The 15,617-nt window shown below is 40.1% G+C and overlaps 1 long non-coding RNA gene across 7 annotated transcripts in view; it reads left to right on the top strand.

Moving 5' to 3' along the window:
* Positions 1-15,200, top strand: part of LOC131403174 (uncharacterized) — a 28,293-nt gene extending 13,093 nt beyond the window's left edge. For 6 of the 7 annotated variants that reach the window (XR_009219257.1, XR_009219260.1, XR_009219259.1 and 3 more), the window contains 2 exons: positions 14,467-14,585; positions 14,746-15,200. This is a non-coding gene — a long non-coding RNA (uncharacterized LOC131403174). Of the gene's footprint in view, positions 1-14,463; positions 14,586-14,745 lie in introns of all 7 variants that reach the window. The other variant, XR_009219255.1, reaches the window with a different exon arrangement.
* The last annotated feature ends 417 nt before the right edge of the window (positions 15,201-15,617 follow it).

Raw genomic sequence — 15,617 nt, 5'->3', positions numbered from 1 at the left:
GCCCGGGATCCGAACCAGCGAACCCCGGGCCGCCGCAGCGGAGCGCGCGCACTTAACCGCCTGCGCCACCGGGCCGGCCCCCTATAATCTTGTCATTTTAACCACAAACCATAACACAAGATGGAATAAGTTGGGACAATAATAACTTAGAAGGGGAAGAGGAAACGGATGGAATTGACTTAGTCTAAGGAAATAAGAGACTATCAGAAAACGGACTATCTCATCTATGTGATTTTTTATACAAACCTCATAGTAACTACTAAGCAAATAATCAGAACACAGACATGTATGATAAATAAAGAGAAAACTAAGAAAACCATCATAGAGAACTACCAAACTGAATTGGTAGTCCAAAACACACAGGACGAGAAACAAAGGAAGTGCAGAAGAACCAGAAAATAGGTGATAAACTAGTAGCATTAAGCCCTGATATATCAATAATAACTCTAAATGTAAATAGATTGAATTCTCCAATCAAAAGAGACAGAGTGGCGGGATGGATTAAAAAACAAGACCCCACAATATGCTGCCTCCAGGAAACACATCTCAGCTCTAAAGACAAACACAGGCTCCGAGTGAAGGGATGGAAGATGATACTCGAAGCTAATGGCACATAAAAGAAAGCAGCTGTTGCCATACTTCAGACAAAGTAGACTTCAAGATAAAACAGGTAATGAGAGACAAAGAGGGGCAATATATAATGATAAAAGAGTCACTCCACCAAGAAGGCATGTCACTTATAAATATATATTCACCCAACAGAGGAACACCAAAGTACGTACAGCAACTATTAACAAACCTCAAAGGGATATTAACAACAACACAATAATAGTAGGGGACCTTAACACCCCACTTACATCGATGGATAGGTCATCCAGACAGAAAGTCAATAGGAAATAGTGGACTTAAATGAAAAACTAGACCAGATGGACTTAATAGATATATAGACAGCACTCCATCCAAACACAGCAGAATACACAGTCTTCTCAAGTGCTCATGGGACATTCTCGAGAATAGACCATATGTTGGGAAACAAGGCAAGCCTCCATAAATTTCAGAAGATTGTAATCATAATAAGCCAAATTTTATTCTTTTTGTTGCGATTGTAAATGAGATTGTATTCCTGAGTTCTCTTTCTGTCAGTTCGTTATTAGAGTATAGAAATGCAACTGATTTTTGTAAGCTGATTTTGTACCTTGCAACTTTGCTGTCGTTGTTGATTATTTCTAATAGTTTTCTGATGGATTCTTTAGTAGGGTTTTCTATATATAAAATCATGTCATCTGCAAACAGCGAGAGTTTCACTTCTTCATTGCCTATTTGAATTCCTTTTATTCCTTTTTCTTGCCTAATTTCTCTGGCCAGAACCTCCAGTACTGTGTTGAATAAGAGTGGTGAGAGTGGGCACCCTTGTCTTGTCCCTGTTCTCAGAAGGGTGGCTTTCAGTTTTTCCCCATTGAGTATGATGTTGGCTGTGGGTTTGTCATATATGGCCTTTATTATATTGAGATACTTTCCTTCTATACCCATTTTGCTGAGACTTTTTATCATAAAGGGATGTTGGATATTGTCAAAAGCCTTTTCTGCATCTATTGAGATGATCATATGGTTTTTATTCCTCGTTTTGTTAATGTGGTGTATCACGTTGATTGATTTGCGGATGTTGAACCATCCCTGTGTCCCTGATATAAATCTCACTCGATCATGGTGTGTGATCTTTTTAAGGTATTGCTGGATTTGGTTTGCCAATGTTTTGTTGAGGATTTTTGCATCTATGTTCCTCAATGATATTGGCCTGTAATTTTCCTTCTTTGTATTGTCCTTGCCTGGCTTTGGTATCAGAGTGATGTTGGCCTCATAGAATGAGTTAGGAAGTGTTCCATCTTCCTCTATTTTGGAATAGTTTGAGAAGGATAGGTTTTAAATCTTATTTGAATGTTTGGTAAAATTCTCCAGAGAAGCCATCTGGTCCTGGACTTTTATTTTTTGGGAGGTTTTTGATTACTGTTTCAATCTCTTTACATGTGATTTGTCTGTTCAGATTCTCTATTTCTTCTTGATTCAGTTTTGGAAGGTTGTATGAATCTAAGAATTTATCCATTTCTTCTAGATGTCCAATTTGTTGGCATATGGTTTTTCATAGTATTCTCTTATAATCCTTTGTATTTCTGTGGTGTCCATTGTAATTTCTCCTCTTTCATTTCTAATTTTATTTATTTGAGCCTTGTCTCCTTTTTCCTTAGTAAGTCTGGCTAAAGGTTTGTCAATTTTGTTTATCATCTCAAAGAACCAGCTCTTTGTTTCATTGATCTTTTCTACTGTTTTTTAATGGTGACAAAGGGGCCATACTAATGTAAGGTGCTAATCACAGGGAAAATTTGGTGTGTGAAGTATATGGGAACTCTGTATTATCATCACAATTTTCTGTAAATCTAAAACTATTCTAACATTAAAATTTTATTTAACAATTTTTTAAAAATAAAGGCAGGGCTCCCTGATATCAATAAGCCTCGTGAAAATGCATTCATTAATAATCAGAGGAAGCACCCCCCACATGCTTGTACACACACACACACACACACACACACACACACAAACAAACTCGGGCACAGGGAGGGAGCCCCGGATCTGACTCTGACATCTCAATGAACAGATTCCAAAAAGCAATTACACTGCCAAGTATTATGCTAAAACAATTATTGAAATTGCTAGTCAAAAACAGTTAATGGATTAATTAAGACAGATTGACCTAAAAGCTGATTTAAAATTAACCTGACGCGTGCATGCTATCTAGATAGTGACTCTCTCCTATGAGCTAGCCTCTCATTAAAATCAAATTCCACTGGGAGAAATTACACACTTGCACCGTGATTGGGAAGAACAGGCCGCGTTCACTCAACCATTGATGGAACTGGAGGGTCATCAGACGAGGTAAATGGAAATGAGTGTCCTGTCCTTCCAGGTGCGCTGCGATCTGTCTCAGTAACAAGCCACCTCCCTCCCATTTTTCCCTTTGAAAATGATGGAAACTCATTAAAATTGCGTCAGCTCAGGACCCCAAACCACTAGGTGCCTGAGTGGGCACATCTGAAGCTTCCAAAGGGAAAGATCGGAAGGGAGGGGCCGTGGGCTGGGGTCCCGTGGACGCACTGCGGGCAGGGAAGGGAACTGAGCAGCTCTGAAAATGAGGCCCCTCAAGCACTTGAGGAAACTCGATGGCTTCCACCCCTCGTTTCTCTAAAGGTGAGAAAACCCATGCTTGTTGGAGACCAAACTCCAGGCAGGTGGCAGAGGCAGGAGCTCTTTTCAGCGTAATGCTTTTCCCCACCCAGCACCTTCTCCTTTCCACTGCCGTATCCAGATGGAAAGAACTCATGGTGAGGTTTGTGGGTTTACAGGCCTGGATCACACCTTGCTCCTGAGTTTAGCCCAGGGGTGTCCCAGTCTGAGTGAGCAGTTTTCGCTTGTCCCCATATCCCTAGCCGGCTGCCTGCCACTGGCTAACCTAGGATCCTGTGGTGTGTGCGCCCATGTTGGGGGATGCACCTGAGAAGGCCTGCCCTGCTGGAGGAGGGTCATGGGCACCCCTCCCTCCAAGGACCCTGGCTCCTGGCAAGAAGGTCTCAGCTGATGTCTGGAACACAGGGGTGTAGGCTCCTTGTTCCTTGTAAACCCCTGGAGTTACCTTGATAACATTTTTTTTAAATGGATCCCCTGCTCAGCATTTTTATGAGATAAAGAATTTCCCCCATTAAAATTATTCAAGTTTAGTAATAATATATTATTGGGACAAGCAGGAAAACACAGGATGCTCCAAAATGATCCATTACTTGGAGGATTTTAAAATTCTAATGAGAGAAACCACTCTCTCTCATTGTTCATCCTCTTGGCCATCAGCAAGATTAGTCTGGGAGAAGGACAAGGCAGGAATTGGGTACATTCCTTATTTATCTCTCTGATTTCTCCAGAGTTTTTCTTTTCTTCAAAGAGAAATCTCTGGGCTCTGCAGGGCTTGTCAGTGGTGATGTCAGGCAACTCTGAGACTGTGCAGAGCAGGAGGATGAGAACAGGGGAGGGAGAAGAGGAAGAGCTGGGACCATCACTTCCCATCACAGGCTGAGGCTGAGTTAATCTCCACCTAGGTCAGGATCCCAGGAATCGGATGTCATCGGCCTTGTCACACCGTGGGGGTTGGGAACAGAGAACAGCCAAGTCGCCACGGCCACTTTCAGAGAAATAAAGTGGGAGGGCACCACTGGGAGCCAGTTTGAAAATGGTCACTAATGTGAAATAATAAGACACACTTTTCAGAAAAGTGAAGACAATTCTTTTGGTTCTCAGACTCGCAAACACCGTGTGTTCTTTAGGAGCAGACTGAAGCCGTTGACCTCTAGGGTGATTGTGAAAGGAATTTGGGCTCCGTCACTGTTTCTGAATAAGTCAGAACAGTCCATCACTCACTCCTTGGCAATGCGGAGGATGACCATTGTCCAGGTGCTGTGGGGTTGAGACCCCTATCACTCAGGGCATCCTGCCAGGCAGAGGGGGCTGGCCTGGTGGCCACTAGACTTTTATCAGATGTGGGATTTGCAAATATTTTCTGCCATTTTGGATTGTGGATTATCTTTTTTCCTTCTTAATATTCTCCTTTTATGCACAAAAGTTTTTCATTTTGAAGTCCAATTTGTCTAATTTTTCTTTTGTTACTTGTGCTTTTGGTGTTATATTTAAGAAATCATCGCCAAATTCAAGTCACAAAGATTTACTCCTATGTTTTCTTCTATGAGTTTTATAATTTTGGCTCTTATATGTAGGCCTTGGATCCATTTTGAACTCATTTTGTGGATGGTGTGAGGTGAGGGTCCAGCTTCACGCTTTTGCATGTGGGTGTCCAGTTGTTCCAGCACCTGTACTAACTGTTTGTGGGTTTCTTCGGATTTTTCCTCATGTATGATTCTATCTGCATAAAGAGGCATAAAGAGGCAACTCTACTGCATTTCCAATTGTTGTGATTTTTATTTTTATTTTATTTCAAACTGTCTGTGCCTTTATATTTAAAGTGCAATTTTTGTAGATAGTATACATTTGGGTCTTATTTTTATATCCCTCCCGAGAATCTCAGCCTTTAACTGAACTCTTCGGTCCACTAATGTGTAAAATGATGAGCAAACAAGATGGTGGGATAGGAGTTTCAAGCACAGGTTGTTCAGCAACAGCCTTGAACAAAAAGAACAAAGTTAGAGGCATCACACTTCCTGACTTCAAAATATACTACAAAGCTATGGGGGCCAGCCCGGTAGCATAGTGGTTAAGTTCGCCTGCTCCACTTCGGAGGCCCAGGGTTCACAGGTTCAGATCCTGGGCGCGGACCTACACACTGCTCATCAAGCCATGCTGTGGTGGTGCCCCACATACCCAAAATAGAGGAATATGGGAACAGATGTTAGCTCAGGGCTAATCTTCCTCACCAAAATATATATATGTATACTACAAAGCCATAGTAATCAAAACAGCATGGCACCGGCATTAAAACAGACACACAGACCGATGGAATAGAAGAGAGAGCCCAGAAATAACTCCATGCATTTATGGTAAATTGATCTTTGACAAAGTTGTCAAGAATACACAATGGGGAAAGGATAGTCTCTTCAACAAATAGTGTTGGGAAAACTGGTTTTCCACACATGGAAGAACTGAACCCTTACCTCACTCCATATGTAAAAATTAACTCAAAATGGATTAAAGACTTAAATTTAAGACCTGAGACCATAAAACTATTAGAAGAAAATATAGGAGAAAAACTTGAGATTGGTCTGGGCAATGCTTTTTTTGGACATGACCCCAAAAGCAGAGGCAACAAAAGTAAAAGTAGACTAATGGGATTCATTCAAACTAAAAAGCTTCTGCACAGCAAAGGAAATCATCAACAGAGTGAAAAGACAACTTACAGAATGGGAGAAAATATTTGCAAACTGTAATCTGATGAGGGGTTAATATCTAAAATATATAAAGAACTCATACAACTCAATAGCGAGAAACAAGTAACTCAGCTGAAAAATGAGCAAAGGATATGAATAAACATTTCTCAAAAGAAGACATATGAATGGCCAACAGATACATGAAAAGGTGCTCAACATCACTAGTCATCAGGGAAATGCAAATCAAAACCACAATCAGATATCACCTCACACCTGTTAGAATGGCCATCATCAAAAAAACAAAAAATAACATGTCTTGTTGAGGATGTGGAGAAAAGGGAACCCTTGTGCACCATTGGTGGAAATGTAAATTGGTGTGGCCACTGTGGAAACTAGTATGCAGGTTCCTCAAAAAATTAGCAATAGTATCAATAGAACACCTTGGTATGATTGATAGAACCAATCATTGTACATAAAACAGATCTGCACATATATGATAAATAAAAGAACGTAAGGGAAAAAATTAACAGTAGAACTACCACGTGATCCAACAGTCCCACTCCTGGGATATATCCAAAGGAAATGCAATCAGTATTTCAAAGAGATATCTGCACCCCCATGTTCACTGCAGCATTAATCACAGTAGTCGAGATATGGAAACAACCCAAGTGTCCGTTGACAGATGAATCGATAAAGAAGATGTGGTACATATACACAACAGAATATTATTCAATCATGAGAAAGAAGGAAATCCTGCCATTTGTGACAACAGGGACGAGCCTGGAGGACATTAAGCTAAACGAAACAAGCCAGACAGAGAAAGACAAATATGGTATAATCTCACTTATACGTGGAATCTAAAAAAACAAAAAAACACATGGAACTCATAGAAGCAGAGATTAGAACGGTTACCAGGGGCTGGGGTTGAGGGGGGGAGATGGTGGTCAGGGGTACAAAGGTGCAGTGACGCGGGTTGAGTAAGTCCAGAGATCTAACGTACAGCACGATGACCACAGTTAATACTACTGTGCTGAATACTTGAGATCCGCTAAAAGAGTAGCTGGGTGCTCTCATCACAAAAAAATGGTAACTGTGTGAGGAGATGAGGTGTCAATTAGCTTGACTGCAGTAGTTATTTCACTACGTATATGTACATCAAATCAGCATTGGATACTTTAAAATATATAATTTTTATTAAAAATATATAAAATTAAAAATAAATAGCTATTGACATAGTTTTGGGTCTGTAACTTTATTTCTTTTTTCTATTCGTTTCCTCCAGTTTTTTCCCCTTTATTTGTCTTTTTAAAACTTTCCTACTGGTTTTTTCAAAGGAAGTAGTGGAGACATGATTCACATGCCATAAAAGTCAAGTTTTTTTATTTTACAGTACTGTTTGTTATGAACACATACATTCATAAACCACCACAGAAATCAAGACAGAAAACAGCTCTGCTGCTCCCAAAATTCCCTGTCTGCCCCTTGTGGCAGCCCCTCCTCCCCACTAGCCAACACTGATCTGCTCCCTATCAGTAGTTCTGCTTCTTCCTGAATCTCACAGGGATGGGATCACACACTATGTAACAACTTTTTGAGCTTTACCTTCTTTACTTAGCAGATTGTATTTGATATTCATCCATTTCGTCTCACATATAAAATGCTTATTCCTTTTCATTACTGAATAATATTTCATTGGATGGATGTGCCACTTATTTACTAGCTGAAGAACATTTATATCTACAGTTTGTCTGTTTGGGTTGTTTCCAGTTTTTGGAAATTGTGAATAAGTCTGCTATAAACATCAACATACAGATTTTTGTGTGAACGTAACATTTTGATTCTCTTTGACATATATCCAAGAATAAGATTACTGGATCAGAAAGATTACATGGTCAACATTTCTTGAACTTTACAAGCAACTCTCAAAATGTTTTCCAATATGGCTGAAACATTCTACTTTCCCAGCAGGAGTGTACGAGCATTCTGGTTGCTCTGCATTCTTGCCAGTACTTGATATTGTTGCTAATTTTTTAAGCCATTCTGAAAGGTGCACACATGTATCTCATTGTGGTTTTAATTTGAATTTCTCTGATGACTGATGATGTTGAGCATTTTTTCCTGTACTTTCATTCCATTTGTGTATCATTTTTGCTGAAGTGCCTCTTCAAATCTTTTGCCAATTTTTTACGAGGTTGTTTGTTTTGTTATTCAGATTGAAGAGTTCTTCATATACAGCGAATAAAAAGCCTTCACAGATGTGTGTTGCAGAAATGGTTTCTCCCAGTTTTTGACTTGTTTTCCTTCTCTCAACAGTGTCTTTTGAAGAGAAGAAGTTCTTAGTTTTGATAAAGTTTAACTAAACAAAATTTGTTATGGGTGTGCTTTTGGTTTCATACCTGAGAAATCTTTGCCTAATCCAAGGTCATGAATATTTTCTCCTAGAAGATTTATAGTTTTAGATTTTACACTTACTGCTATGATTCACTTTGAGTTAATTTTTGTATGTGGTGTGAGACATGGGTCCAAGGATTTTGGGGTTTTGTTTTGTTTTGAGTTATATATTATGGTGGATATTTTTGCATATGAATATTCAATTTTTCCAGTGCCTCTTTTTGAAAATACCATTCTTTCTCCATTAAGTTATTTTAGCAACTTTGTCAAATATCAATTGCTCATACATGTGTGGTTCTGTTTCTGGATTCTCTCTTCTGTTCCACTGATCTGTGTGTTTATTCGTTCACCAGCACACTATTGATTATCGTAATGTTATAATATGCCTGGAAAGCAGGTAGTTTAAGGCCTCCAACTGTGTTCTTCTTTTTCAAAATTGTTTTGGCTATTCTAATTACTTTGCCTACTCAAATAAATTGTAGAATCAACTTCATAGTTTCTACCAAAAATATGCTGGAATTGTAATTGGTATAGATCAACTTAAGGAAAATTAATATTTAAAATACTGAGTCTTCCAATCCACGAACACTGTATATTTCTGCTGGGGTCTGAATGCTTATGTCCTCCCAAAATTCACATGTTGAAATCCTAACCCCCAAGGTTGAGAGTGTTAGAAGGTGGGGCCTCTGGGAGGTGCTTGTGTCATGTGGGTCGAGCCCTCATGAACAAGATTAGTGCCTTTATAACAAAAGAGGCTCCAGAGAGAGCCCTTGTCCCCTCCACCGTGTGAGGACACAGCAAGAAGGCACCAGCTATGAACCAGGAAGCGGGCTGTCAGCAGAATGTGACCGTGCTGGCGCCTTGATCTTGGACTCTCAGCCTCAAGAACTGTGGGAAATAAATGTCTGTTGTTTATAAGCTATCCAGTCTGTGGGTTTTTTACAGCAGCCCGAATAGACTAAGACCATTTCCCTGCTTATTGAAGTTTTCTTTCACTTCTTCCATCAGTGTTTTGTAGTTTTCAGCATAGAGATTCTACAGGCATATTATAGGATTTATTCCTAAATATGTTATGATTTTTGTTGCTATTGTAAGTTGCACTTTAAAAATGTCAGTTTCTGGGGGCCGGCCTGGTGGCGCAGTTGTTAAGTTCTCATACTTCACTTCCACGGCCCTGGGTTCTCGGGTTCAGATCCTGGGCATGGATCTACACACTGCTCATCAAGCCATGCTGTGGCAGCATCCCATACAAAGTAGAAGAAGATTGGCACAGGTGTGAGCTCAGGGACCATCTTCCTCAAGCAAAAGAAAAAACATGTCAATTTCCAATCATTTATTGCCACTGTATAGAAATGCAAATGATTTTCGTATGTTGACTTTGTATCCTATGACCTTGTTACACTCATTTATGAATTCCAGTAGCCTTTTTTTTTTGTTATATTCTTAAGGATTTTTTATGTAGACAGTCATGTCATCTGTGAAAAAAGACAGTTTTACTCCTTCCTTTCCAATCTGTATGCCTTTTATTTGATTTTCTTGCTATTTCACACCAACTAAGAATCCAGTGTGGTGTTGACTGGGGACAATGAGAGCGGATGTCTCTGCCTTGATCCTGACTTACAGGGGAAGCCTTTAGTCTCACTGTCTGTGATGACTGCAGGTTCTCAGGGACGCCTTGTATCAAGTTAGAGAAGTTCCCTCTACTTCTACTTTCCTGGACTTTTATAAATGGATGTAGAATTTCTTCAAATGCATTTTCTGCATGTCACATGATTTTCTTCTTTACTCTGGTGATGTGGTGGATTACACTGTTTTATTTTTTGTCCTATTGGCTATTTTTTTTTCAGTCATTTCTCCAGGGTTCACAATCTCCATCTCTAACTTTTCCTGTTCCACTTACAATTAACATTTTAGTACTTCAGGTAAAATATGGAAATAGTGCAGCCATATTGGGCCACCCCGCCCATCCTTTATGCTGTAGTAACTGTATGTACTGCATCTACATATCTTATGAACCTCAGAAGAAAATATTATCATTTTTTAAAGACTTTATTTTTTTAGAGCAGTTTTTGTTTCACAACAAAATTGAGTGTTTGGTACATATATGCCCTGCTCCCATATGCACAGCCCCCCCACTATCAACTTTGCCCATCGGATGGTGTAATTGTTACAGATGACGAACCTGCACTGACATGTCATCATCACCCAAAGTCCACAGTTTACACCGGGTTCATTCTCGCTGTTGTGCATTCTGTGGGTTTGGACAGATGTCTGATGACATGTATCCACCATTACTGTGTCATACAGAATAGTTTCACTGCCCTAAAATCCCTCTATGCTCACCTATTCGTCCTTCTACCCTACCCATAATATTACAGTTTTTACTGTAAGTTGTGTGTATTATACAAAAGTTAGAAGGAGAAAGCAGAAAAAATGAGTAGCCTTTGACATTTACCTAGATATTTACCATTTCTGAAGCTACTTATTCCATTCTGAGGATCTGAGATTCCTTTTCTGGTATAATTTCCCTTCTCCTAAAGAATTTCCTTTAGCATCTTCTATTGTAGAGATTTGCTGGTAATAATTTCTCTTAGTTTCTCTAAATCTGGAAATGCTGTCTTTCAACAGTGATTTTCGAAGGATATTTTTGCTGGATATACGATTCTGCATTGACAGGTCTTTTTTTCTCTCTCTCTCAACACTTTAAATCTCTTTTCTCATTCTCTTCTGGTCCCCATAGTTTCTGATGAGAAGTCAGCTATTAATCAAATCATTATTCCCCTCTGTGTGAACTGTCATTTTTCTCTGTTGCTTCCAACATTTGCTTTTCGGCCTTGGTATCCAGCTGCTTGATCTGATGTGTCTCTATGTGGGACTGTCTTCATTCTGCTTGGTGTTAGTTGAGCATCATATTTGCAAATGTCTATCTTCCATCACTTGGATAATTCCAGCCACTATTTCTTCAAGTATTTTTGTCTGCACGTTCTGTCTCTCCATTCCTTCTTTGAAGCCGACCACATGTATATTAAAGTTTGATCTTACCTAAGAGTGACTGAGGCTCTGTTATTTTTCCACCCTTTTTTCTTTCTATTTTCCATGTTAATTTCTATTGCTCTACTTAAATTCCATGTAAAGAATTTGTTATTTCTAATATTGTATTTTTCAATTCTAAAATTTTCTTTTTTAAATTTTTCTGCTGAGATTTCCTACTCTTTCATTTGCTACAAGCATGTTTGTTTACCTTCACGGAGGATAGTTATGACAATCACTTTAAAATCTTTGTTTAATACTTATGCTTTCAGCCAAGATGAAATAACAGGGAACTAATTTACCCTTCTTCCCACAACAACTGAAAATTTTGGGGAACATATATGAAACAGTAGTTTTCACACAGTGGGTCTCAGGCAGCAGAGTTCAGTGACCCCTGAGAGACCTGGAACTGACAAGGTGGGCCCTGTGATGGCCCTGCTGCCTGGAGAGAGAATTCCAGGCTCCATCACAGGGAAGGAGAACCCAGGTGGACCCCTGAGCTCTCCCTGAGTTGAAGAGATGGCACTGGGTGTCCTGGGAGGCTGAGGTGACTAGAGCACATATGGAAGACCACCCAAGAAGTGAGAACTGCAGCAAGAGAGAACTTCACAGATTCTCCGTGGGCCCACTGCATCTTCCACTGAGTAATGACCAGTGCACCCATGTGAGGAAACTACCCAACACTACAGAATCAAACACCAAAAAATTAGAGGAAATAATTCTTGGAGCTCACACAGACAGGAATGGTTTGGGTTCAGCCAGTCCACACATGGCTTAGGAAAGCCCCATAACTCGCAGGAGATTGTGTCCAGTATTCAGAGTGGCCTCAGTGGTGGAACACAGTCAGCCCTGGACTAAATGTGACTCAGATCCCACCTGACAAAGCTTAGAATCAGCCTGAATGTTTCCAATTGTTTCAAAGTAACACAACTCTGCCCCAGGAAACAGCTCAAGAATATTTTTAGGAGTACAAACTATCCAGGTTCCAACAAGGAAGAATACACAATGTCTACCAGCCAACCAGAAATTACCTGGTATGCAAAAAAGCAGAAAAACACATCGTGTAATGAGGAGACAAATCACTCAATTGATACTGACCACAAACAGCACAGATGACGTAATTCATAGACAAAGATGGGATGTTATTACTGTCGTCATATTCCACATGTTCAAGAAGTTAGAGACAAGACTGACAATGTAGGGGGTCGGGGGTGGGTGAAATAGGTGAGGGGATAAGAGGTACAAACTTCCAGTCATAAAATGAATAAGTCGTGGGGATGGGATTACATCATGGGGAACAAAGTCAACAATATTGTCATAACTTTGTATGGTGACAGATGGAACTAGATTTATCATGGTGATCACTTTATAATGTATATAAATGTCAAATCACTATGTGGTGCACCTGAAACTATCATAATATTGTATGTCAATACTTCAGTAAAAAAAAGAAAAGGCTGATGATGTTAAGTAGAAATATGGAAGATAGGAAAAAGACCCAAAAACTTTTAGAGATGAAATGTCTGTAATTAAACACCTGTAATGAAAACTTACTAGATGAGATTAAGAGCAAATCTGTCAAAAGATTAATGAACTTGAAGACATACCATAGAAACCATTCAAAATAAAATACAGAGAGAAAATAGACCAAAGAAAATGAACAGAAAGTTAACTGCAGGACAACTTCAAATGGCCTCAAATATATGTAATCAGAGTCCCAGAAAGAGAAAGAGAAGAAAACAGAAAAAACAATTTGAGGAAATAATGACTGAAAATTTTCCATATTTTATTAAAAAAAAAAAAACTATAAACCCACATCTCCAAGATACTTAATGAACCCCAAGTCTAAGAAGTATGAACAAGGCACATCATAATTAAATTGCTTAAATAGGGTGATAACAAGATAATCATGAAATCAGACAGGAGAGAAAAAGACCTGCTGAGTGCAGAGGAACAAAGGTTAGAATGAAGACAGATCTCTTACTGGATCTCAGGCCAGAGCAGAGTGAAGCAAGGTCTTCAGAGTATTGAGAAAAAAAGCTGCTAATTTATGATTCTATGCCTGGCAGCAAAGGGTACAAATAAGATAAAATATCAACTTTCTCAGACACACAAGAGCTGAGATAATTCACGGTCACCAGCGGATCAGCGCTGAGAGATGCTGAAGGAAAATGACACAATATGGAAACCTTATGTGAAGAAAGGGATAGAGAGCACTTTCTGTGGGGTATGTAACATGTCGAATAAAACGTGTGACAACATGGACACGGAGGCTGCAGTGGGGGTGGGAGAGTACTGTTGTGAGGTTGTTCAGGCGTCATGAAGTGGTCTGATATTATTTGGAGATAAACTGTGAAAAGTTAAAGATGTGTACTGTAAACCCTAAGGCATGCACACACACGCACACACACAGCAAAGACTCATCCAGAATAAGCCAAAAAAGACGATTAAATGGAATCATAAAAAATACTTAAATTATCCAAAAAAAAGCAGTCTAAGAGGAAAAAGCAAACAAAAAACAGATTGGTCAACTAAGAAACAAATCGCAGGATAGATTCAAATCTAACTATTATCAGCAGTAACATTAGATGACAGTGGTCTAAAAACCCCATTTAAAAGGCATAATTTGTCAGATTGAATAGGAAAGCAAACTCAACTACATGCTGCCTACCCCAAACCCACTTTAAATATAAAAACACAAATAAATTAAAAATAAAGAGATTGGAAAAACATGCCATGCTAACACTAGTTGAAAGAAAGCTGGAGAAGCTATACTAATAGTAGATAAAGCAGATTTCAGGCACAGTGAATATGACCGGGAATAAAGGAGGTCGTTGTGAAATACAAAAGGGTCCGTTATCAAGAAGACATAATACAGACTGTTTATGCACCTAATAACCGAGCTTTATGGCACATGAAGAAAAATCCTTATCTGCCAGTTCCAACACCTGGGTCATCTTGGGATTTATCTCAGTTGATCCTCTTTTCTCTTAATAATGTGTCCCACTTACTTGATTTTTGGATGTTGGGTGATTTTGCACTGTGTCCTGGACATTATGAATGTGGTGTGGTGGAAATTCTGGATTCTGTTATTTTCCACCAATGACTGTGTCTCTTGGTTCAGCAGGTAGTGATCTCAGCTGGTCTTGAACCGCAAACTGGCTCCTGGCTGCAGCTCCAGCCTCAGTTCAGATCTTCTGTTGTTAGCGAGTGGCTTGCGCATGCGTGGTTCAGTCCATCAGAAAGGTGAGGGCAGAGTCTGAAGTTTCCCCTGCACATTTCTTCCCCTCCTGCAATCCCCCTCCCTCTTCAGTGACCATGTCCCGGACGAGGTGCCTGGAGAAACTCAAAGGTGGGTTTGGAAGCAATTAACTGTTATTCCAAGCTGTTTCTTTTCCTTTTGTAGGTTAAGGAGATGTAACCACCAGCCATCCTGAAACTGACCAAATGAGGCACTCAAGGGAGATGTAACCACCAGCCATCCTGAAACTGACCAAATGAGGCACTCAAGGGAGATGTAACCACCAGCCATCCTGAAACTGACCAAATGAGGCACTCAAGGGAGATGTAACCACCAGCCATCCTGAAACTGACCAAGCCTCACCACAAGAGCTATGCCCATGACCTTTGCTTTATTTTTAATGCAAAGATCTCTCCAGGAGGAGCTTAGGCCTCATTATGTGGAAGCATGTTCTCCAGCTGAGCCTGTGCAAGTGAATACCCCCACCTCTCCCTTTTGAATATTATTCCCCAACTGAAATAAAAGTTCCTGCTTCCCTTAGTTCTGGGACGCCATGACTTTGGAAATGATTCCTCACGGCCTCCTATTTGCTGCAAATACAGTTTACTTTGTGAGACAACTTCCACTGGTATAGTCTTATTTAACTCACCAGGAGGCGGGCCCACTTGGTTCGGTAACAAGCCCACTTGGTTTGGTAACAACCACAGTCCCCCAGTTTCATTTTTCTTGTTCTTGGGCTGTGAAGACTGTGGTTTTCCCAGAGCCACTGCCTCCCATGCCCTGCTCTGACTGCACATGGCCCCAGAGTGGAAGCCACAGGAATTCACTTCAAACTACTCCCCCGGAATCTGTCTGCTGCTGTTCACTCCCCAGTGCCGTCAAGCGGCTCCTGGTTGCGTTATGTACAGATTTTCTAGTTCTCTGTGGGTGAGGCAGTGTGGCGTGATCTTACAAAATCATTACAGGAAGCAGAACCAGTAATTACCCGTCCACTTTTAGAACTGCCTTGTGCACGAACCTCACATCCTTTGAGTCAC

Source organism: Diceros bicornis, unplaced genomic scaffold, assembly GCF_020826845.1.
Source record: "Diceros bicornis minor isolate mBicDic1 unplaced genomic scaffold, mDicBic1.mat.cur scaffold_55_ctg1, whole genome shotgun sequence".
Taxonomy (NCBI): Eukaryota; Metazoa; Chordata; class Mammalia; order Perissodactyla; family Rhinocerotidae; genus Diceros; species Diceros bicornis.
This window is presented reverse-complemented; position numbering and strand designations above follow the sequence as displayed.